The sequence below is a fragment of the Ornithodoros turicata genome, chromosome 3 (assembly GCF_037126465.1).
Source record: "Ornithodoros turicata isolate Travis chromosome 3, ASM3712646v1, whole genome shotgun sequence".
Classification (NCBI taxonomy): domain Eukaryota; kingdom Metazoa; phylum Arthropoda; class Arachnida; order Ixodida; family Argasidae; genus Ornithodoros; species Ornithodoros turicata.
The window spans coordinates 101,252,055-101,276,870 of record NC_088203.1 but is presented as its reverse complement, the minus strand read 5'-3'; the positions used below and the strand labels follow the sequence as shown (position 1 = coordinate 101,276,870).

The window sequence follows — 24,816 nt, the reverse complement described above, 5'->3', positions numbered from 1 at the left end:
TATTATTTATATTTGTTTTTCATTAAACAAAGATATCAAATTCTGCTTCAAAACACTCTTCAGTGCAAGAGTTTTTCCATGGCTTTTGAACTCCTTTTTGAAGAAAGGATTCGGAAGGTTCGTGGATTCGAAGCAACCTTCCTTGTATTCGGATTCGGATACTAATTCTGGACTCGTCCCACCACTAATATCAATTCATTACCGTTTGTGCTCAAAGTACTAATCAGTTAACCATAAAGTACACAAGACGTCGTATTTTTTGTTTCCCTTGGATTTCTGACTTTTCGGTTCGTTGGTTAGTTGGTTGGTTGGAGTGGTGTAAGGAAAAATAAAACGGAGAATGTTGCGCTCATGTCGGGAGGCGGCTACTCCAGTATACCAGATAAATAAAATGAAATTAAGAAAATAAAACGAAGAGACAATAGCGAGAAAGTAGCAGTCGCACGTTACATACGTCACATGATTATCAGAGTGATGTCACATTCACAGTACATCCACAGCCTATAGTGTCTGTAAAAAAAAGTGCCCTGCTCCGTTTGACTATGACGTCACATCCTTGACCCGAGGTCCTGTTTTCATTATGCGCCTCTATCAGTGCTTAGTGAGGAGTATAAGTCGGAATTTTCATTTCCTTTCGAAGACGAGTACCGACATCCTCGAGAATGTTGAGAAACGTTTTATAGGAAGAACACACGACAGAGTTTTCCGAGGATTATATTATGACTATAAGACTCCTTGCAGTGTTAGAGATGCCAATATTTAGAATACGAGACATCTAAGTAATATGCCTCTTACAATTACAGTTCGCCGTACATTGATATATGTCAACCTTTTCCAGTTTTGGAAATAACAGACAAGACGGTTGAGAGAATTTATTATTAATAATAATAAAAGAAAACTAGACTTTCGTGCAGTAGCAGCACTTCTTCAGGTGCATTCCACTGCACGAAAGTCTAGTTTTTCTGTATATCAAATAAATGCTCTCAACCGTCTTGGTCTTTAGTTTGAATTGCTTTCGTCGACAGCTTGACATTGCTCTTCATCTCCTAGAGCTTCTAAGACATGTGTTTGTGATCTGTTTTTAGACTATCTGTGTTCAGAATAGAATAGAATAGAAATAGAAAGAAAAAAAATGGAAACGTAGGTCGCACTGGTGCGACCAGCTGTTCCAGGACGCTTGACGTGTGTTCAGATTTCGTCCATTTATGTTAATTTTAACTTAATTTGTGCAATTTGTGTGTTAATTTTTACAATTTGTTAATTTGTGCTCATATTAACAAATTGTACGATTATGCGCATGACCGCTTAGGTTCAAGCACTGTGTGAGCCCAGAACATAAATACAAATACTGCAAACGTATTTTTATTCGCGCTGTATTAATTTTCGCGAATTTCGCGACCGCTGAAAAATCGCGAAAAATTGCACTCGCGAACACAGCTTGACATTGATCCCGCGGAAGGAAACAGACCTGGAATCGCGAAATTAAATACTCGCGAATAACTTCCCAAATGCGATTCGCGAAAATTCATACATAGCGAATAAAAATACTTTTGCAGTAAATGAACAAATAAAGGCTACTCTGTTGGTTTTTCTTTTTCTACTTCATGGCCATACAGAATGCAACTACAAGGGCTATGGACTATAGCCGGAATCCATGTCTTTTCTTTCTTTCTTTTTTTGTACCTCCAGTTCAATTCAAGTCGTTTTTTTTCCCCCTTTCGACGGGCTAGGAAGTAACTTACAGGGTCTGTCAGACTATACTTACAGCAACCACTAACGACCCTCACAAACATAACCACCCGCGGAGATTCCGAAGCCGACCACGAGAAAACTGCCTCCAAGAACTCGGAACCCAGCACGCACGACGGCCTTCTTGCGCATGCGCTCTCGACCAAACTTCCCAAAACAAACCCTCTATTGAGCAATCACCTTCCGCGCCATAGCCCGTGATTGACAACCGAGCCGAGCTCAGCTTCCGCCGTTCCGTAAATCATACAAGCGGCCCCGAAGAAATGCTTCCTCCGCCGAAAGGAGTTTTTGAAAGGCCAACAAAATGAGTAGGGTATGATTAGAAAGAGAGGAGGCGGCAATGTCCTGCCCTCGAGGGTTCCCTCGAGTGCCTCGAAAGACTGCAGTGGTCCAGCACGAAAAGCGAGTTTTCCTCTCGCTCAATTTGAGCAGCAAAAGCACCTCCCGACGGTCAAGTGGGGTATGAAGAACTGGTCGTCCGGAGTGCGTGCTTGGGATGCGTGTATCGCGTATACAGCCATTTGCAGGGAGACCGGAGAGCTGCTCTGCAGCGTTTTTGCTCGTTTACACTCGTTAAATTCGGGAGGGTGTATATGTCATACGCGTGCAACTCAACCGTAGAGCAGGATTTCAGCGGGACAAGAGGCATGCGGGACGGGTCACCTATACATCGGCGTAGTCATATATGTTGAGCAGTCATATATGTTCGAGAAGGAATCCCCTCCCCGAGTAAACCTAGCAATGCAGGGCAAGTTGGAGCACAAGGCTCAGGTCTCGATGTTGATGTTGATGAAGAAAAATACTAGGGAAAGGTTGGATTCGTCACAGGACAAATTCGGCTACTCCCATAAACAGACCCTCCCCCCCGTTCAAAGATGAAAAAAAAAAAAAAAATGAAAGAGAACCCCCACCCCACCGCCACTTTCGCGATAACTATCAGCCAAAAGCCAAAATCACCCGTTAACGTAGCGCACAGTGAATTACATGGTCCTAATAGATTGAGTCGAACGCGCACCTCTGAACAAAACACCTCAGATCTCGAGCTGCCGATACTGCGAACGAAGACTGTTCTTTATACTAGACACTGCCCTTATCGTTGGCAGTGTATAGTGTCTGTTCGAAATATTGTCGGTCCCCCTACTGGAGGCTCAGTTTGCTTCGACCTACCTCCATCGGGCCGCATCCTAGATTTTCCCCTTTTCGACTTTCACTAAATAAAAGTCAGAGTCGGGCAACAGCAGAGCCAGGGCAATTAATTATCTTCGAAAATACGAACGACATGCCTTCTCCACCCGAAAAAAAAAACAAAAAAAACACAAAAAACAATCATACAACGAGAATGAGTCGCAGCAGGTATGGACGGTATACCCGGTATACCCACAAACATGGACGGTATTCGCGCCGAGAAGTTTGGGAGTCGCCCCCCTGGTGTTCACTGAATGAACCTTGTCGTGGGGATGTCCCCGGGCAGTATTCTCGCATTGCATTGCGTATAAAGGCATTGCACGTGTTAGGAGCTGTCCAGCATTAATATTTCCTGGTGATTCATGAAGAAAACGACATATGTGTTCCAAGTAAATCGCATTTTTATTCCAATATGACAGTTTTTACTGTAAGTAACAGAAACGAAACCGAAACGGGGATCCCCATCAAGAGACTAGAGTACAAGAGACGGCACAGTGGCGCCCCTAGTGAGGGTCTCGCCGCCAATACCCGGCACACGTAACACACGAGGGGGGTACTTCTACTATGGGGGACTTGTATCCCTCTACAAGTCTCTAACAGTCAAAAGCCGCTTAAATTTGTTGTCTTCGTTCCCTCGAAGTGAAGACAAAGAGAGCCCTCTAAACGAGTTAGGTTCCGCCCCCACAAAAGCGAACCATTTTCACGCCAGCACGCACGTTCACCATGCAGCCAGTTCTCGCATAAGGAATTGGGTACGCATTCCATCACGTATACAGCGCGGCAGCTGCACCGAGACCTTTTCCTTGACGGAAAAAATTGTCTAGACCGGCGACGAGACAGTCCGTCTTCCTTCCATTCAGACGGCGGGATAAGGTACGGCCTCCTCCCTCCAAAGACAAACGAAGAAAATGCCATCCTCCCATCCGCAAATAGAGCGAACGGTTGCATCCGACGGGGCGTACGGCTGAGGCGTATTCCTTCAATGAACCGGCGCATATCGGGGCAAAGACAATGGACCACATACGGAGAAGGCGTTGGACGGCCATCTCTGCCGATTTTGTACTTCTTCGAAGCCCGAAAAGGGGCAGAACACGTTAGCGCGGCGAAGGCTGTACTGTGAGCTGCGTACACGCGTGGAATAGTACCCACGGGAAACCTTCTGGTGGGATGCGGTCCCGAGACGTCCCAGTCTTTGGCGTGACCTTGGAGTCACTAATAGGCCGATATTGTAGCCACACGGCCACGTTGAGTGTGGAACTGAAACATTTCTCGTTCGTGTTCGGCGTAATAGATCGTGTACACTGTAAATGATTAACTTCACCGCATAGCACGCCGTGCGCCAACCACTACACTCTTAAAAATGAACTTCACCACATAGCACGCTCCTGGTCAACCATCATCCCGAATGACAACGTTCTCGCTCCTGATTTGTTGAAAACGAGAGGCGGAGCCTATTTTGTGCCGTACATAATGGACACAAAATAGGCTCCGCCTCTCGTTTTCAACAAATCGGGGGGCGAGAACGTTGTCATTCGGGATGATGGTTGGCCAGGAGCGTGCTACGTGGTGAAGTTCATTTTTAAGACTGTACCACGAATGATAGGGTTATCGCTCCTGATTCGAAGAGAAAGTGGGGCGTACGCCTTTTTGTGTCAATGTGGATACATAATAACTGACACAAAAAGGCGTACGCCTCCCTCTCTCTTCGAATCACAAGCGACCACCCTATCATTTGTGACAATGGTTGGCGCACAGCGTGCTATGCTTTTCAAGTTCAGTTTTTAGAGTGTATTAAAAGAGAAGCAGAAAGTATAATTGAAGAAAGGACAACGCTACATACTGCCCACGCTTTACGGTTCTGCTTCGAAAGAAAAAAAAAAAAAATACATGACTTCGGTTTGCTCAAAAATAATGTTCTCATCCCAGTCTCTCTGACACTCTCGAGCACGTGGTACTATTCACACATAACAACCTCCTTCCTGCGCTCTCCCCGCAATATTGAAAAAGACACATTCACACTCAACCGCCAAACTGCCCACCCAACGACACAAATATTATGTTCACAAAAGCAGACGCAAGAGAGAGAGAGAGAGAAAGAAAAAAAAAGCACCCACGAAACAAATGTCCCTGACAAAGAGTCGGCTGCACGAACCCACATTCGCACGGTCTGGTAGACCGATACCCTCTCCCGACCTATACTTCGTTACGGGACAGATTTCCGACCAGACGCCGGAAACCGGGGTCGATTGCTGGCGCACGTTCCTTCGTAATACTCTCTCTGGAAAGACACGTTTATTCTCATCGATAGGTTTCCGCTTCGTAGCGTTCGTCCATGTTCGGATTAAATACGAACCGCACGTACAAACGCTCGCCTGCTGCTTTTGACGTCCGTATGCCATATAGATGCCTGGCCCGGCACCACCTGTACGCGTACGTGCAGCTGTGATAGCAGGACCGTTGTGGATGTCGAGAAAGCTTAATTACTCGACGATATGGGGAGCATAGGTAATGCTCTTCGTCAATGATGCGTTGAATTGCAAATTTGAACACAAGCCGAATTCAATGAAAAGTGAATTCAAGTTGAGGGAAAGAGTATTCAAGCCCAGGTGCGGACTTACACATTGTTTCGTTCCATCTGCCCGTTTGTCCCTACACTCTTAGAAACGAACTTCACCGCATAGCACGCTCCTAGCCAGCCATCACGTCGCATGATATCTTTATCTGCTCTGATTTGTTGACAACGGGAGGCGTACGCCTTTTTTCTGACAATTACGAACAGCATAAGTGTCACAAAAAAGGCGGTCTGCTCCCGTTTTCAACAACAGATAACGATATCATTCGAGAAGATGGTTGGCTAGGAGTGTGCTATGCGGTGAAGTTCATTTTTAAGAGTGTACCTCGGCCGCCCGAAGGCATTAGTCGCCTCGCGGTGCTCGCGTATAGAATTAAGAGATGTTCTAACTGCACGTAATGCTTCAGGAAAGCTTACCTAAAAAGTCCGACTAGGCCAGGAAAGGTTTTACCCGGCAGGGTCTCAGTCACGGTACCTTCATCACACTACTTTTTTCTTTTCTTTCGATTCGATGCTAGCGCTGCAAAGCAACTATCGCTATGAGAGCCGCAAAGATGTGGACGGATACAGAGTGAACAGTAGGAAGGAGAGAGGGAGACGGGGAAGGGAGATAGTGTGCATCGTGGGTCCACATAGGAGAACCTCGATATTCCCGGTCGCGAAATCCCCGGTCGTGAAATCCCCGATCTAGAGATACCCGTTCTCGAAACAAGGAAAATAAAGGAGAATGCTCCATTGCTTCGTAACATGGTAGGCCGTGCTTAAAAACACGGTATCACTATTTAGCCATCCCAAATTCACGGAGTTTCGATGTCTGTCCAAGTCGTTTTAGCGAACGAAATTCAAATTTTAGCGGCCGTTAGGCTTAGCAGGGCAGACACATACGGAACACCATGTTGGTCAGTTTATTATTAGGTTAGTTCAAGTTCGCTGTTGGCAGTTTCTCGCGCGCGCCTGTGCATTTTATGGTCAAATAACGTTTATTTCCAGTAGTTTATTTTGCAGCGGGGATTTCGATCACCTTATTTCGAGCTATACACCGGCTCTGAAGGTGACCAAAACTGTGCGAATACCCCAGCCGTCATTGACGTTTATTCACTGATGACGTCCCACGTTTAAAAAATGGAAAACGAATTACCTCTTGACGCCTTCTTTGCGCGGTGCATTGATAAGACGCGTATATGGAGCTGCCCACGTGGGCTGGACCTTTCTTTCCGTACATTGTGCTTCTGTTTTCTGCCATACGCTCTTTAGCCTAAGTTCCGAATGACCATCGTGCATGATTACACGTGAGACTGAAGCTATTAAGTTACAGTGGCTGACCACGTAATAGTTGCTGCTCAACTCACCTCGAACAAACGAATGCTGACTTTTATCGGGGCCAAACGATCAGGAAGGAGTCGCATCGCTAAAAGAAGAAGAACCAAATTGCACTCCAAACGTAACGTTATCGCATGTTCATTAGCATCAGTCTGAGTCACTGGAACGTACAGGTGTTGTCGTTGGGAGACAAATCATTTTCTCGAGGTTTTGCCGAGCGCCACCTATTGTAAATGTCACGGTGCAAAATTCAAATGAAAGAAAGCGCGTTGCTGTATAGCAGGCCTTGTTTACATACACCCCACAACTGGTCATCTCGGCTCTTTTATTTCATTTTTTATTTAGTGACACAACTGTGGATACGTGCGGCGTATACAGACGTGATCAGATGGATAGAGGGAAGCAGGAAGGATTGAGAAACGTCGGGTAGACGAGAGGTGAGCGAGCCTGGATTGCTGGTGACACGGTGCTCGGGTACTGTGCCGACATCTGTCTGTGCCGAAGCGTTCCAAATCCAAAAGTATCCAAAATCCAAATCCTCAGCCGGTGAAGGGATTCGAACACGGCACCTCAAGGCTGTTAGCACAGCTATAGGGTTTATTCACTGACGTCACCTCGCCGCCATACTGCAGGTCCCTCGAAGTCATGTTCCCGCATTCGTTCGCTGCCATATGCTTTTTGGATGACTATTAACGCCGAAGACATTGAAATTACTTGGATATGCTACAGATCATACGGCACAATAACTTTGAAACACCAAATATGCGGTGAGTGCGATATGGGTGACGGCGTGGATAGGACCTACACTCTTCAAAATGAACTTCACCGCATAGCACGCTCCTAGCCAACCATCATCTCGAATGACATCGTTATCTGCCCTGATTTGTGGAAAACGGGAGGCGTACGCCTTTTTTTGTGACACTTATGCTGTTCATAATTGTCACAAAAAAGGCGTACGCCTCCGGTTTTCAACAAATCAAGGCAGATAACCATATCGTTCGAGATTATGATTGGCTAGGAGCGTGCTATGCAGTGAAGTTCATTTTTAAGAGTGTACAACATGGCGGCCGATGGCAGCACATCTGCCTGCTAGCGACAGTGGCGGTCTCCTACGGACGACCTCACGTGAATAAACCCTATACCACCAGCGAGGGTATGCGCTGTATACCGTGGCAGTTCCGTCCAGTGACGAAAAACTGCCTCACTCACACCACATGGGTTCTTCGACATACCACTATATGCTCCCAGCATCTCGCATTCATACGAAGTTAGCTGCGGTCTTTAAGGTCACGATGAACCTATACAGAGAGATCTCCCTGATAGGCTTCTCTGGCGGCCGACTTTCTCATGGGATCCACCGCTGATCCGCGCTCTGTGGGGCAGACGACGTGCTCGGCAGCACGGCAAGAACACGCGATATTATCACAGCATGGCCACTCACTTAGTATGCCGGGATCGCGCGCACGCACAACCGCGAGAAATATCACCATTTTATGCTGCACGGACTACATAAAAAGAAGGCGCAGCGGCGACCGCCACAGATACAGGTGGACATGACATTCAATCGTGCTTCGTTACTTTTCTCTTTTTTTTTTTTTACAATCGCGTGAGGACGTATGTGACATTCATATTTCACTGGCTTCTTGTGGTGACCATTAGCCTACTTTCTCTCCTTGGTCGAGGCCGAAAGAGGCGTTAAGTTCGTGCGATATCTGCCTCTTCCAGAATGGTGTCAGGCTCGTCGTTCACGAATGCATTCCCTTTGTAGGACGTGGAAACAACGTGCGCAGTTGAGGCAGTTTCTCGTGCTTGAGTCTCGTGTTCCCAAGCAGTCGGCGAAAACTTCTCTTGAGCCTCCCTCTTGGGTGTATCCTGATCCGGAACGCTCAGGACTGGCAAGTGTCGTCCCCTAATGGATAACGCCCCGTCAGCCGTTCTCTATTACCATACCTTCCCTTTCATGTCACAACCCATCCTCCTTTCCCCGAGGTTAAAGCGCACCAGTCCGCCACAGTGAGAGTCAAGGAACCATACTCTATAATGTGTATAGCCACGGATCCTTAGGGTCCGTGGTCTAGTGAACGTACACCGTCGACTCTAGGGCAGTCATTCATCCAGGCCCCCTCCCCCTACACCCCCTAACCCCCCCCCCAAATCTGGTAAAGACCCCCTAAAATTTTGTGAGATTGCGCAATATTTCGTCAAAAGCACGTAAATACACCCCCTTTCGGAGCCCCCCCCCCCCCCCCCCCCCCAAGGACGAAATTCTGGGTAAACCGCTGCCTGGGGCATGCCATGTCATGATGTTTCACGGTGTATTCACACCAAAGCGCGTCGTGATATCATTACAAGCTCACTGCAATACAATACTGACAAAGTGTGGCGTTATCACTCTAAGACCACGCAGAATTCTTGACCCTGCGTCTCGAACTGTTGGGTGCCTGATAATTAGACTATAGCTATTGCTTAACGATAAATTCGCCGTTCATTGGATTGCCTCCACATATTCCGAGCTATACGCAGTGTCTGCTTCCGGCACGTACAGTGAACTTCACCGCAACCTGGGACATTCCCATAGACACAGAGGCGTGACCTGCAACGTCCGGGGTATTCGTCGCACAAAAGCCGCGGAGAGACGGCGGCAAGATGTTCCCGCCAGAAAGGTACAGTGCTGTTGACACACCGAGGAAGTGACAGGACGAAGAAAGAAAAAAAGAGAAGATGAAAGAGCGGGAAACGGGAGATGGGAGCAACACCGGTGAGAACACCCCGCCGTTGTAGGGGAAAGAAAAAAAGAAAAGAAAAACCATTCTTCAAGGCCTTCCCCGAAAAACAGTAATAAAGTAAGGAATAAGTGGAGAGAGAGAAAAGAGTGCTTACAAGTCGCCGGGTATGATGGCGCTAATGTTCATCTTTCTTTCCTTGCCCCGGGTGCTGCAACTGCTGAGGAGGTCCCGTTAGGCAAACGTATAGTGCATTGTTTCTTGAGATCCTGCCTTAATTTCTGCGCTGCGTTTCGCGTGCGTACGAGGGGAAGTTACGCAAGTTCTATACGTGCGACATAGTGTTTCTTGTGCGGTCTTGTTTCGCACAAATTGCAGCTAGATGATGAAACTGAAGTCCGCGCTCTTCAACAGAAAAGGGCCGTCGTCGTAATGAGAAAGGACAGAAGGCTCGTTCGTTGTCTATATCGCCTCAGCAATAAATAAATTAATCAAAAATTAAAAGCGCTCAGATGGATTGTCCGGAGCAGCATCCCTTTTCCCCCCTCTATTTTTTTTTTATAACTTGGGAGTGAACTTAGAGGCCTGTGGGCATCATAGCGGAACAGCAGAGCACTGTGCTTCGAGTTATTCGCAAGAAAAATTGCATCATTTCAAATTATAGCGCTGAGATGTCACTCCGCAATATAATACGAGACAAATAAACTTATAAAGAATTATGGAAATAAAAAGTAAGCAGTATGGCTGAGCCGGTCAAGACGTCCCGTTCGTTCGTGGTAGTTAGCCAAGGTCGTGCTGAAGAACGGGAGGCGTTGGGTTCGAATCCCACCACTGGCTGTGCTGTCTGAGGTTTTCCCTGGGTTTTCGGAAGACTTTCCAGACGAATATCCGCACAGTTCCCCCTGAAGTCGGCCCAGGACGCATACTAACCACCGTGTCCCCCTCTCCTTCCTGGTATCCCCTCTCCATCTGTCCAAAATCTGTACGCCGCTCGTAGCCACAGTTGTTTCGCGGTGCTAACACGGAGTAAAAAAAAAAGAAAATAAAAAGTAACCATACGAACAGTTCATATCTCTCCCATTTCAGGGAAGAGCAAACGCGCGATGCTAACCATCGCGGAGCTGTCTCCGGTCGTCGCATTCGAACGCATTCCCGTGATGTATCATTTTCCGAGCCACAGCTTTCTTGACAACCACAACTGTGAGAAACCTTGGAAGGGAAGCAAATAATTTCGCCAGCGCCCGGCAAGTTACCTTGACGCGAGAAGTAAGTTAGTTGAGCGAACAGAGCAGCCTTTTGTTATCCCGTTTATAACTTTTTTTTACGCCGAACAAAAACTTCTCGGAGCGGAACGGAGGTTGCGCAATCACTGCGCGCGCGGCGAAGGCTGCGAACGGCGCGCGTTCAAACGCGTTGTTCAGCATTGTCTACAACGACCATTATTGAAGGTACGCGAGGGCATAGGTTTTCACTGTTCATATCGGTTGTTATGAATGGGGCGGCCTTGCAAGTGAAAGCTTATGCGACACGCAATCAAAGGTAACGAAAACTAATCGAGGTGTTCGAGGTCACAAAGCTGTTTTGCGCACCGGAACCAATTCTAGGAATGTGCATCTTGTCTCGCGGGGTCGTACAGAATGCAGTGTTAAGGGCAACCTCCACGGAGCGAATGCACAGCGAAAAAGCTGCGAACTTCGCTCAGCGTCTGACGCCCAGCGCGAGGCGTCAAAAATGTGAGCGTCGCCGTCGATCTGCCCATGCCAGATATTTTCGCCCAGCGTCCGCGATTCCGGAAGCGTCAACTGCAGATGAACCAACCAAAGTGCTCTTCCGCTACGAATCTACGCCAGATCGCCTGCACGTGGTCGTCTGCTCTCGTGAATCATCGTCATCGTCCTCTTCTTGCAACTGGATGTTGTCGTCTGCTCGCTGTTTCGCCAACTGCATCGTTAGAACGTGAGGCATTCTCTGCCAAGAAACATGTTTTCCTTTCGCAGTAGTGAATATGACTTTCGGTACGTTACTGGTCGCATCTTTTCAGACAGTTGTTGGATTTAGTTGCAAAATTTGTGACATTAAATGCACTTTTTCGAGCAACTGATTTCACTAAGCTTTCACCTTATACCCTGGCAACAGTGACATCATAGCATGACTTCCCGACGCCGTCCGCTGGTTTTTCGCTCCATGGAGCTGGTGCCGGCGAACAACTGGCGGCGGAACGCGCGTGGCATTCTGCCGCGCGAACTTCGTTGCAAAAATTCGCTCCATGGAGGTTGCCCTTTACACAAGAAAGAAAGAGGGCATGTGCGCCCCATGGCATTAGCAACCCACTCTCTCTCTCTCTCTCTTATGTGTGCGAGAACCCAGTTTCAGCAGCAAGACTAAAAACGAAGAAAAAGTCGCTATACAACAAGAACCCGAAAGCATCAATCGCATCGAAGATTCCAGCGCTCCCACGCCATGCTCACATCACTCGACAAGAACGGCACGTGATACTGCACGTGCTCAGCGGTCTTCGCGTGAGACTTGAAGGGCGCATACGTCACGTGCAGTGTTCGCGCAAGCAATCGAGACCCCGTTCGTGAACGAGACGACTGAACCAACACTCTTAAAAATGAACTTCACCACATAGCACGCTCCTAGCCAATCATCATCTCAAATGATATCGTTATCTGCCCTGATTTGTCGAAAACGGGAGGCGTACGCCTTTTTTGTGACACTTATGCTGTTCATAATTGTCACAAAAAGGCGTACGCCTCCCGTTTTCAACAAATCAGGGCAGATAACGATATCATTTGAGATGATGGTTGGCTAGGAGCGTGCTATGCGGTGAAGTTCATTTTTTAAGAGTGAATGCTGACACCTGACGAAACAAAAAGGATGTACCTTTATGTTAACGGATGATTCTTCGCTTTACGCCGCGAGACAACTGTGATAATGGGCGACGCCACAGTGGTCTGCTAGAGGGTGTAGCGAATGCTGGAACAATCCCTGGTGTCAAAATACCGCAAAATCGTCGTTCTTTAATTGCAAAGAATTCTGCTTATGACATCTGAAAGTGGAGCCTGCCCTGTTGCGAAAGGGATAAGGGCTCTCTAAACCCGGACGTGTTTGTATGTGCGTTATAGTCACGAATGCTGTATCAACTCAGCCACTTGCGCCACAACGAAGTAGCATCAAAATGGGTCACAATTGTGGCGAAAACAAAAACGAACATCGCGCATTTTCCCTGCAATTAGTGCCGCGGAAAGGGAAAGTTACGGCAGCGAGTGAATTAAGCGAGGTCTCAACGAAAGACACGACACGTCTCTCCGAGAACATACACGGTTCAAGGCCGTGCCTAGGACGAACGCTCTCCCTCCCATTCAGCCGGCATTCACGGAACTCAACAAAAATGCGCTCGATCGTCGACGAAGTAACTCGGACCGGCTCACCGCATTACGTCTGTACGGTGGGGACGCCGCAAACGACTTCCTGGCACAATGCAGTCTCTATTACGGAGATATTATATATATACTTCACTTATGGTTCTCCGTATCGTTGTCTATAAGCATATTTTTGTCTTTGCAACCGGTGATCACGGTCTTAACAGGACGATGAGGGCGTGGAAAGACAACATTATTGAAACAAATTCGCGACTTCCTCATCATCTACGTCTACCGGGAGGTAAATGGTTGCTCCGGTTTATTCGTTTGTTTGTGCTTCGACGATCTGTTCGTCGGCAATGCTGCGCATAGCGGAATGGGTGTCGTTGGTGCGCTTTAAGAAATAGAGGAAATTTTCGTTTTTGGAGAGATTCGGATGATGATTGGCAGGACGTTTTTTCCTTACCTCGATATGCGAAGTTCCCTTAGAAGTCGGCCCAGGACGCATATTCCCCCAGGGCGTCAGTCGTGACGTTGCCCACCTACGTGAGGCCGACAACGGCAAGCCCCATCACCACCACCTGTAGAGACAATGGCAAATGCATCAACGCAAGAAAGACCAAGCTCGTGCGTCAGGGTGCACACTGTGCGGACTGCGCAGAATATCCACACATATTCACGTATACACATACCATACACAAGCGCAACGGACAGAGACCATGTAAGTGCATATTTATGCGCATCTAAGCTTCGTGCGGCGCAGCACGCTGAGGTAAGTGCGGGTGTATTGGCATAAATACGACCTGCCACAACGAGTTCTCGAGTTTTACGAGAAAAATAATCACGCTAAACTATAGGAGCGGCGTCAGTGGGGTGGCTTCGCCACATTACAAGTTGTACTCCGAGGAAGCCTACAACACGGCGTTTTGTCTATATAGTGACCTTGCAGGAAATCCTTCGGAATTCTCCGGAGATCAAGCTACATTTTCCACAATGATGTTCAGTCTACGTCCTACAATCTAGATGTATTCAGGAAATCGCCAGATATGAACTGTTTCAATAATTTTAATAAATCAATGCGACGTCAGTAAATTTCGTATTACGTGTGAAATAAATCATTTCAAGTAAGTAATAGTCTCTCCAGGTGGTGTAAATTCATGCTTCTAAGAATCGTCTGCAAAGCAGAGGGTTAAGGATCCTGTTGCACAACACTACATCAGTACATCATCATTACTTATTTGTTGTTGTTGTTGCACAAGGGTTGCAGGCAGGGACTGAAAGCGGAACGGAACCGAAAACCGCTTGGAACCCAAATTTTTTCAAGACCCGTAACCGGGACGTAACCGCAATTCACCATCGGCAATTAACCGAATCCGTAACCTGAACCGAAAACTGTGATTTCGGTTACCGATTCATATGAATCGGTTCAAGCGTGAACGCGAGGAACACTTTCGATGCGAATCGCTCTACAACTCGGATTAGTGATGTAGTACTGTGTTTTTTCATTCAGAATTAATTTACGTAACAACATACCATCTTATGGATTCCATTTACTTTGCAGCTGCCAAGTATTCCTTGGATGACATAATGGTCCCTCACAAAGTGTCGTTCCTCGGAAACCTCGCGGTGTGTTGATATTTCTGGTTTATTATTAGTCAGATTGACGGTCAGAAACTCGCCGTAAAAATATCGGAAAAGACCACTGCCGCCATTTTGGAATGCCGTCCCATGTGGGGACGCTGTGGTATGGCGGGCTAGCTGTGGTGACTTAGAACTTTTCAAACGTTCCCATTTCGTAGACTGTACAGTATCTTATCGGTCGAATATACGTATGAGAGTACGCTTATTTACGGTGCATCGGAAAAATGTTTTCCTTCTATTCTTAACGAGAGATGGCGCCACACGTATCGCGGGGGTTTTTCCCCGTCAGTTCCCGAAAACTCCTTTTTGCGAGCCTCCGGTCGGTTCCTTGCCACTGGACCACGCACCGATCGATCGATCGATCGACCGTATGCACCGCGCCGGTTCCCGAAAACTCCCGAACCCCGAAACAACGAATCCCGTAACCGTAACAGAAACCGCGTTCAGAATTCTGAACCGTAACCGTAACCGAAACTATATTGGTTTCGGTTTCAGTCCCTGGTTAAAGGAAGCAGAAGATCGTGAGCTACGGAGCATATGATCGTTCTATGAACTTTTTTTTTTTTTTGTGCAACTGAGGTTTTTAAACGTGACCTGGTTTACTAAGGTCTCACGCAGATGACGACGTGTCACCTTGTTGCCACTAAACTAAACGGCTGGCGATCTCAGCCTGGTGCAATCCTGAAACTCTGGAATCAGTAAATAGGAAAAATATCATTGCGAACGAGTTAGCTGGAAGAGAGCTCAACCATTCGCAGAATGTCTCGCATGAAATATTGCCCCGCCGTCCCCGCAGGTATACAAACAAACGCATAAACAACAGAATAAAAGAGAACAGCTTTCCAATCAGCTCCCTCCACGCCTATGCAGCCGGCCGCCTACGCGAAAGCCAAACCTTGCAGTTGCCGCACCACATTTTGAACGAGAGCACATTTCAGGATGACGGACGAGGCACGAGCCGGCATAATATACAGCGCGGCACCGAGGGTGGGGGGTTCACCCCCATTTAAGGAGGGGCTGAAGATGGCGGGGGGGGGGGACAGCCTAAAAGCCAGCTGGGGTCAACGCCCACGCCTGGTTTTCATCACGACACCCTCGGACTCTTACGTTTCGGGGAGCACCAGTGGGAGTGGACAGAAGCCGGAATACAAGCACACGCAGTCAAGATGGAATGAAGAAAAAACCAAGAACTGGGTTTTCATTCACGAGTGTGGCAGACGCGAAGAAGTGCGAGCTGCGATAAGAGCGTATCTTTTCTCGAAGAGGGGAGTTCGGAGAGTATAGACTGGCGATGGCGAAACTTTGTACTACCCGCATGCTGAAAGAGGAAGTGCTGTTGCGGAAACATACATAAAAACATGGGGTATACGACATTATGATATTCTAGATGTTCGCCTCATCGGAGGTTGACTTTCGCCAGGCTTGGATCTCATATATACTTTCTCTCCATTTTATCAACCTTAATGGGTTTTCCGGCGTCTTATTTTTTCGTTCTTTCTTCGTGGAACACAGTGTGCAGAGTAAACGGGGAACTTCATAGCGGGTTATAGTACATCGAAAGGACTCGACGAAAACGATGCGATAAAGGCAGTTATCAAATTCAAGCTTAGCAATGTGATGTCACCCGGTGGGGTGGGGTGGGGTGGGGTGATGTAGGGGGAAGGTGCGGCCAGCCTGCAATATAGTGGCGGCTCGGTGCACCCAGGGGAGGGAGACGAGGGGTGGGTGAAAGAGGGAGAGATGATGGTGGCACAGGAGAGGGAGGGGTGTGCTAACCCTCTTGCTCTGGGAATGGGTAGTCAAAGCGGACTACCCACCACAGCTGAGCATCCTTCAGTAGTCTTCATTGAGATGTTCCCTCTACCGCGGTAACCACCAGCATTATTGGCGAGGTTACCCCATCTTAATGTCACCCGCTTCAAAGAACCTGGGCGATTGGCTCGTCATGTTTTCGGTATATCGTTATCGTGAACACCGTCCGATCTACTAAAACTACCTACTAGATCGGATGCTCTCTACGAAAACGATACGATAAACGACGCTGTCAAATGAAAGATTACCAACGTGATGTCAGTCACTTTGAAGGACAAAGCCGATTGGCTTACCTTGTTTTCTGCATCGTTATCGTGAACACCTTTCGCGAAACTCTCTAATTTATGGAGCAAGCGAGAGCATATCGGTTTGCGGTTCGAAAATAGACAGTTTTGGAACATCGTACGCTATCGCCTTTTGCGTACGTAATAGCGTGCGTAATAGCGTGGTAATTCTGCGCAGTGCGCGAAGCACTTTTTATGTTTTGCGCGTGCGCAGAACCACCAACGCTACCACTTACGTATGCAAAGGCGATAGCGTACGATGCACTAAAACTCAGTACAGTCAAACTCCTTTATAGCGAACACCTTTTTAACGAAAATACCACTACAGCAATTTTTTTGCGGTCCCACTGGAGCCCTATTGGTCCAATAATGGACATCCTTTTTAACGAAAATACCTTTACTGCGATTTTTTTTTTTTTGTTGTTGTTGTTGTCCCCTGAGTTTCGTTGTAAAGGAGTTTGACTGTAATAACTAAATACGTAAAACGATGATAATAACTATGAGGTCCGCGCGGATAACATCGACGCGCGCGAAAGATCCGCAACCGCGCTAGTTGAAATAGGTGTAACCGCGTCCCCGCGGATATTGAGTCTACCGCGTATATGAGGTCATTATATTTGTATAAAATCCACACGACGAAAATGTTATGGTGCAAACATTTTTTTCACTTTTCAGCATGCGAACCACACACAAACATTGCGTCATCAACAATTGTCACAAATAAATAAATAAATAAAATAAAATGCTGTTTAAGGCAGCAATGCAGAGGATGACACACTGCGACACCATTTTGGATTCTTTGGGACAATTATGGCTCCATCTGGGGGAGGTCAACGGAGACACTAATCCTTATTTGCCAATAAAATGCGGATATATCCGCGCGAACCGCAGACGTGCGCGGTTTTATCCGCACTTTATCCGCGTGGATTTCAAAACATTATTATATTTCTATCCGCAAACCAGGATGCAACGCGGATAACCGCACCCGGGCACACCTCTACCGATAACCCTTTCCTTTCGATAACTCTGTGCAAACGTGTTCTAATCTCGCGGCTTTGTCGCTTACTATTTTCCCAGCCGCATTCCGGCCTTTATCAGGGCCAAAGCGAGCCATAGTTTTAAAAAAGAAAAATCTGACATGGAAGCATCCAACTCCCCCAGTGGTTACTAGCTTCCCAAACGAGAAACCCTTCAGCTAGTGCCATATGGTCATTGTGTACGTACAACGCGCGAATAATATTTACCTAGAAGGAGTGATCGCTGAAAATAACCGTTCCGATGACAGCCCCCATCGACCGGCGCTGTTGCCCCGGTTGCGGTTAGTCAAAACATACAACACACGCACCCGGAAGCACCTAATAAGGCGAAAATACAGAGCACGCGTATGGGACCAGTTCCGATTAAAGGTATGCCCGCACGTTTTCCCTAGTAGAGTAACCGTGGAGTAATATGTGGTTTGAAGGAATGATGGTGAAGTTGAGCGAAGGACAAGCCTTAGACGTATATGCTCGTTGGGGAAGCAGTACACCCAGTCTACGTAGAGGAGAGCGAGGCAAGCGGGCGTTTATACGCAGCAATGTCAATACGGCAACGCCAAATGTAAAAGACAGTCATTTGCGTCGATGTGGACTTGCATTATACGTTTTACAGCAAAGGGAGCAAGAGACGCGTTGAATATGGGCATTGCGATTTGCGAATACCGAAACTCATCCGGCTCCGACTTCACTGCGTCGAAAGATGAAAGTCACTGAAAAGGTTAGCCAGCTGTAGGGATCGAACCCACATCTTCTGGATTCACTGCGTCACTGCGCGGCCGTCTCCTCCAGTGAGCCAGCGCGGGAGAGGTCACGTGATTGTGAGAACCAATGGGAATGGTCACAGCTTTCGCTGCTCTGACGTTGGGGCTTGACTGGGGGCTGTGTTAACTGTTTCGACAACCCCCGAATTTCTGAATGTGGGCGGGATCGGGATTATTGCGGAACTGTCTCTGCCTTCCTACCTATATACTGGACGTGTTTTGCTCTTCTCTCTCCCCCCCCCCCCCTTATAGTAACTATGTGTTCTGCACTCTTAAAAATGAACTTCACCGCATAGCACGCTCCTAGCCAACCATCATTTCGAATGATATCATTAGCTGCCCTGATTTGTTGAAAACGGGAGGCGTACACCTTTTTGTGACACTTATGCTGTTTATAATTGTCACAAAAAAAGGCGTACGCCTCCATTTTTCAGCAAATCAAGGCAGATAACGATGTCATTCGAGATGATTGTTAGCTAGGAGCGTGCTCTGCGGTGAAGTTCGTTTGTAAGAGTGTGGTCTGGAGCGCCGAGTGTACTTTTCTAAAATGTTTTTGATTTGCCACTTCACTTTAACATTTTCACTTTAAATTCAACGTATTGATGAAAATCAAAAGAAAGGAAGAAAGTGTTACTGCAGGGAAGATTTAGTGATTTTGTACGAGTTGTAATGCTACCTTTGTCGGCATTGGGATTTGTGGTGGGCTTCCTGACATGAAAATATCCCAAAACCCCTCTGAGGAAAGTGCCACCCCTGAGAGCATGTTTTTCCAGGAATGAAATGCTGGACATAAGATATTATCGGCCTACTGAACCCGTGTCATAAAGTACCCTAGTTGCTTACACGGGCCAATTAAACAACACCCGAATAATAACTTATGATATGGCATGGCGACGTGGTCACCTACTACATGTTATAAATTATCAACAAAAAGGTGCATGAAGTTCTGCATGCAATTCCATTGTTACCTTGCACGTATACTGTATAGTAAACACAAACTGGGGCTTCAAAGTTTCGTGTGCGAACCAAACATATTTTACAACAGCAGACAACAGACGCAGTTTCTGTTGTCTGTCACTTCTCCCTTGTGTTTGCGTCCTTTCTGCTGCGTTTACTTGTACATATTTTTACACCCTGCCGGACGGCGTGGACAAAGGTCAGTGTGCACAATCAAGTCGTCGTCCTCGCCCGTAACAACGGGTGTTGTATGAAAATCGTGCCTTGTTTAGGCAGCGGGAACGGTTTCCCGTACTTTGTATAGACGCGCTCTGGCAAGTGACGGTTGGTGCGCACGCATTCGACCGGGGAATTGGACTGCCTGTTCGCTCGCCGTACCTCTCGGTAGCCATGTTCAGGTTCCGCGTAGCCCAATCTGTTTGACGACGAGGACGTTACCCTCTATATCGCTACGTTGTACAGCAGGCGCTCAACAACGTCCGTTCTGTATTACCAGTGGAGGCGCAGAAAACGATAGCACACTTCGCTTTACAGAAGTTTGTTCACATATCTTATCTGATCCTGGAAAGCATTTTTCTTATTTTAATTCCCTGTTAGCACCGCGAAGCAACTGAGGTCATGCGCGAGGCATACACCCTTAGAAATGAACTTCACCACATAGCACGATCCTATAGCCAACGATCATCTCGAATGATATCGTTATCTGCCCTGATTTGTTGAAAACGGGAGGCGTCCGCCTTTTTTGTGACACCAAATCAGGGGGCTTAATCGCTTCATCGTCGTTACAAGCTAACGAGTGGCGGGAAATTTAAAAAGGTGGGCACGTGATAAAACACGTGCACGGCGCTGTTTGCGCGATACGTGAAGGCCGTGGTACACGTCACGCGCAATGTGTCACGTGCCCACCTTTTTGAATTTCCCGCCACTCGTTAGCTTGTAACGACCGTAACGACGATGAAGCGATTAAGCCCCCAGGGCAGATAACGATATAATTCGAGATGATCGTTGGCTAGCAGCGTGCTATGCGTGTAGGAGCGAACTGATAAGAGTATAGAAGAGCGAGGAAGAATTTGATACTGGCAGGATTAGCGTGCGCTCATAGGCCGGCCTCTGGATGGGTATAGCCTCTGCTGGCTTTAATTTGCGAAGTCTAGAGAAAACCCAGATAGTCCACCAGGTTATGAGATTTAGGCCCGCATTCTTAAAAATGAATTTCACCACATAGCACGCTCATAGCAAACCATCATGTCGAATGATATCGTTATCCGTCCTGATTTGTTGAAAACAGGGAGCGTACGCCTTTTTTTATGACACGTTTATGAACAGCATAAGTGTCACAGAAAAGGCGGACGCCTCCCGTTTTCAACAAATCAGGGCAGATAACGGTATCATTCGAATTGTACGTTTGTATGTCTGTTTATTGTATACAACATATACAAACATATATTACATGCAAACATTGTATACAAATATACAAACTTCGAAGCATACTTCGAGACTCTTATATGGCACACAATAATCTTTTTTTGTTTTCTAAACTGCTGATTCACTCTGGCGGATGATACGTTCTGTTTCCCGTTTATACGCCTCGCTCATCCAAAACGAGATAGTAGGCCGTATACCTGCAGGTAGACGTGAAAGAGGGCAACAATTAAGACCGTTCATCGCTGAAAACGACCATTTTGAGTTCTCATTATTTCCTCGAATGATAATTCAGAGGCTGTACCGCAGGATGCTGCTAACTGCTATACGACGTATAGCATATGATTATCACGTGATCTCGTTTCATGCAGCTATAAGATGACGTCTTGCGCTTTCATGCATTGTGCTCAATTATCGTTGATAATCGTTCCGCCTGCGCCGTTCATGCCTCTTTCTTCGGCGGCTATATCGCGTAGAGCTGCGCAGTCAACATTCATAAGTAATGAGACATTAATTTCTTCCTGACATCCGTGTAATTAGGCCAGTTTTGGAGAGCTGGCCTTCATTAATTGCTCGTGAGAAACCTATAAAGAAATTTGATATGTAAGTCGGGGAACATATTTTTATCTTTTTTTTAGCTCCGTGTTAGCGCCGCGAAGCAACTGTGGCTATGAGCGGTGTGCAGACGAGGGCAGACGGAGAGAGGACAGCAGGTAGGAGTGTGGGACAGGTGGGGTTAGTATGTGTCCTGGGCCGACTTCAGGGTAACTGTACCGAGATTCGTCTGGGAAGTCAGCCGGAAAACCCAGGGAAAACCTCAGACAGCACAGCCGGTGCGGGGATCAGAAACCCGCGTGACCTCCCAGTCTCGGCGTGGAAGGCGATCATCCTAACCGCTACGCCAGGCGACCTGGTGGGGGAACTGTGCTACCTCATTTCGTCCAGGTGCCCAGAACGTCCAATTGCCCAATACGTCCGAAAAAAAAAAAAAAAAAGAGAGAATGGACGTAGTGGGCACTTGGACGGAAGATTTGCCACTGCCTGGGCACGTGCCACGGAACAACGCGCCCGCGCGTGCGATTGCTGTCACGCATGCACGTCATGCATGCGCTGTCACGTGGTATTCCTTTTCTGTCATTCCCGAGCTTTTTGGAGGCAAAAACATAAAAAAATAGAGGAACGGGCCCACAATGCGCACCTTGCCGGACACACTTCGTTCGCTAACTAGACTCATACTATTAAATAGGCACAATGAAAAAAAAAAAAAAAAAAAGAACACGCGTCTATGACACACGGCTGCTGACAACGTGCAGTTGTTTTCATTCGCGTAGAGCTCTCCATCTTTGCTTTTAATTTTCCCGATTACAGTTGGGACACCCGGTAGGTACATCAGCAAAAGCCGGCTAGTTAAACACCCGAACAAGCAGTACAGATGTATTCCGCTGACGAAAGGAACTACCATTCGATTTTCTCTACAAGCTTAAATAAGGAAGTACTATAGCATGCAGCACCAGGTAACATGGTGCGAAAAGAAGAAGAAAAAAAAATGTATAGAAGAAGGCAACGAAGGGACTCTCCCGTCCTTTCATTCCACCGACAAAACACCTTGTAACCATAGACATAGAGGGAAAGGCGTGTCGAACACAAGTACGCTGATCGCAGTGAGGTCTTCCTGGTGTCAGCCGGCGTGTGTGAGGCAAGGCCGACGGGCTTCTACCACGACGGTCGGCATTCCTGCTGAGCCGTTGACCCACAACGGAGGGATACACGGCGCGTTCATCACATTTCACATGCATCGTAAACGCCACATGCAAAACAGCTTTCTCGTCCGAATGGGCTCGACATTTCTTTACGAGCCACGAAATCACGAGGATGGGAACCCCAAATGGCGTGACAGCACCCTCTCGGTGGTGGTGGTTACATCATAGTCGCGGGCTAAAGGATGGGAGCCATTCGATCCCGCCAGCTCCTACACTCTTAGAGATGAACTTCACCGCATAGCACGCTCCTAGCCAACCACCATCTCGAATGATATCGTTATCTGCCCTGATTTGTTGAAAACGGGAGGCGTACGCCTTTTTTGTGACAATTATGAACAGCATAAGTGTCACAAAAAGGCGTATACGCCTCTCGTTTTCAACAAATCAGGGCAAAACAGGGCTAAGACAAAAGAAGTCTGCTACGTAGTCATCATGAGCAGCAAGCCAGTCGGGAACATAGATCACTGTGGCTCGACAAATTGGGGGTTATTTCCCACCAGACGTCGCCCATGGCCGTTTTACCGCAATTTTACACTCTAAAAACCGAACTTCACCGCATAGCACGCACTGCGCCAACCATTGCCACGAATGATAGGGTTATCGCTTCTGATTCGAGGAGAAAGGGAGGCGTCCGCCTTTTTGTGTCAATCATATCACCAAATTATCTTATCATATCTTATCTTATCATGTCTTATCATATATCCAAATTGGCACAAAAAGGCGTACGCACCCCTATCTCTTCGATTCAGAAGCGATAACCCTATCATTCGTGGCAATGGTTAGCGCAGAGCGTGCTATCCACGGCGTGCGAGTTTTTTTAGCAGTTACAAGGTTTTTTATACAGAAAGCTATGAGAGCAGCACACATGCCGTTTTTGCAGGCGAGTTCTACGGCGAAGCGGACATTCTGTCGGAGAAAATATGCAACTACTAGATGACTAATTGCCTAAAATTCACTAATTAACTTTCTAATTAACGTTTTCAGATAAACGTGAGATAGCAGAATTAGAGCCAGTCATTATTTAAAGCCGTCGCATTATATATATATATATATTTAATTTTTTTAAAATTATATATATATATATATAAAATCGAAACTACACGCTTCATCGGCACCTCAGCATCGGCGTCTTTGTCTCGGCCGCAAAAGCGGTTTACTTGTACGGCAGAAAAGCGCCTACTCCAATCAACTCAATCGCTTCAAAGCACGTGACCTTCCGACATGGAATGGAAGTTGTCCTGTGCTCAGGACGCGCTTTTTCGGTTCATTTGCATAGCAATATTTCTTGATGGATATCTCGAAGTGCGTGCACGTTTCAGGATTAAAAAAAAAAAACAGGGTGCCTTTAAATAATTACTGGCTCCTATTCTGCTATCTCACATGTCCCAGAAAACATCTAATTGAAAAGATAGTTAAAAGTTAACTAGTTAGCCAGAAACTAGTTGATCAACAGTTAACGAATTTAACGTAATTAGTCATCTAGTTTTGGATACTCGTCGTTGGATACTCTTTCGGACAGAGTGTCTACCTGGCGATATAACTCACCAGCAACAATGGCATCTACGCTGCTCTAATGCCTTTCTTTTATTAAAAAAAAACTGTAACGCTTAAAACAACACTAATTTTAGGTCAGCCGCAATCGGCAAGCTTTGATAAAAGACTACGGCTTTCTTGGGTCACTTTCCTCAGTGGCTCACCCGTCTCGACGTTGCGGGTGCGAACCCCGCCGATGACAGCCGCGATTTCGTGGAATAGTTTTGAAAATGGATGTATTGTGTATGTATTTTGTATGGATGAATTCGCATCGATGCACAAGCAAGAGAAGATCCAGTATTTTTTTATGACGGTTGGTGGATCCGGCATAGGTCAGCATACCACACACACTGTCTCAGACACATGGGAGCACTCAATGACGACAGAAATTGGGGAGGGTCAGGAGAACCGGAACCCCTTAGATGAGTACGTTGATGCAAAGTATTATAGCGCAGTGTTCTTATAGCAGGATAAGACCAACAAAGCTAAAAAAAGCAACGCCGCGGCTTGCCAATGGAAGTCAGTTCAAGGACTACGACATATCCCAAGGCGTCCGTTTGGACCTTACTTCCTTTTTCCTCAGACTGATTTCCTTTTCCACGTTGTCGCGTCGCTGATGATCATCATTGTGTCGCGACCTAGAAACACGAATTATCAACATCATCTTATTTCCTTCATTCCCATAAGCTTTTCCT

The 24,816-nt window shown here is 47.0% G+C and overlaps 2 protein-coding genes across 5 annotated transcripts in view; one reads left to right on the top strand and one right to left on the bottom strand.

Annotated features, from left to right (window-relative positions):
- Nucleotides 1-6,916, bottom strand: part of LOC135389010 (cell adhesion molecule 4-like) — a 596,648-nt gene extending 589,732 nt beyond the window's left edge. For both annotated transcript variants that reach the window (XM_064618918.1, XM_064618920.1), the window contains exon 1: nucleotides 6,856-6,916. The gene's annotated coding sequence lies outside the window, so the exon portion shown is untranslated. The remainder of the gene's footprint in view (nucleotides 1-6,855) is intronic.
- LOC135389011 (uncharacterized) overlaps nucleotides 1-24,816 on the top strand; it is a 45,468-nt gene that overhangs the window by 14,902 nt on the left and 5,750 nt on the right. The window lies entirely within an intron of this gene.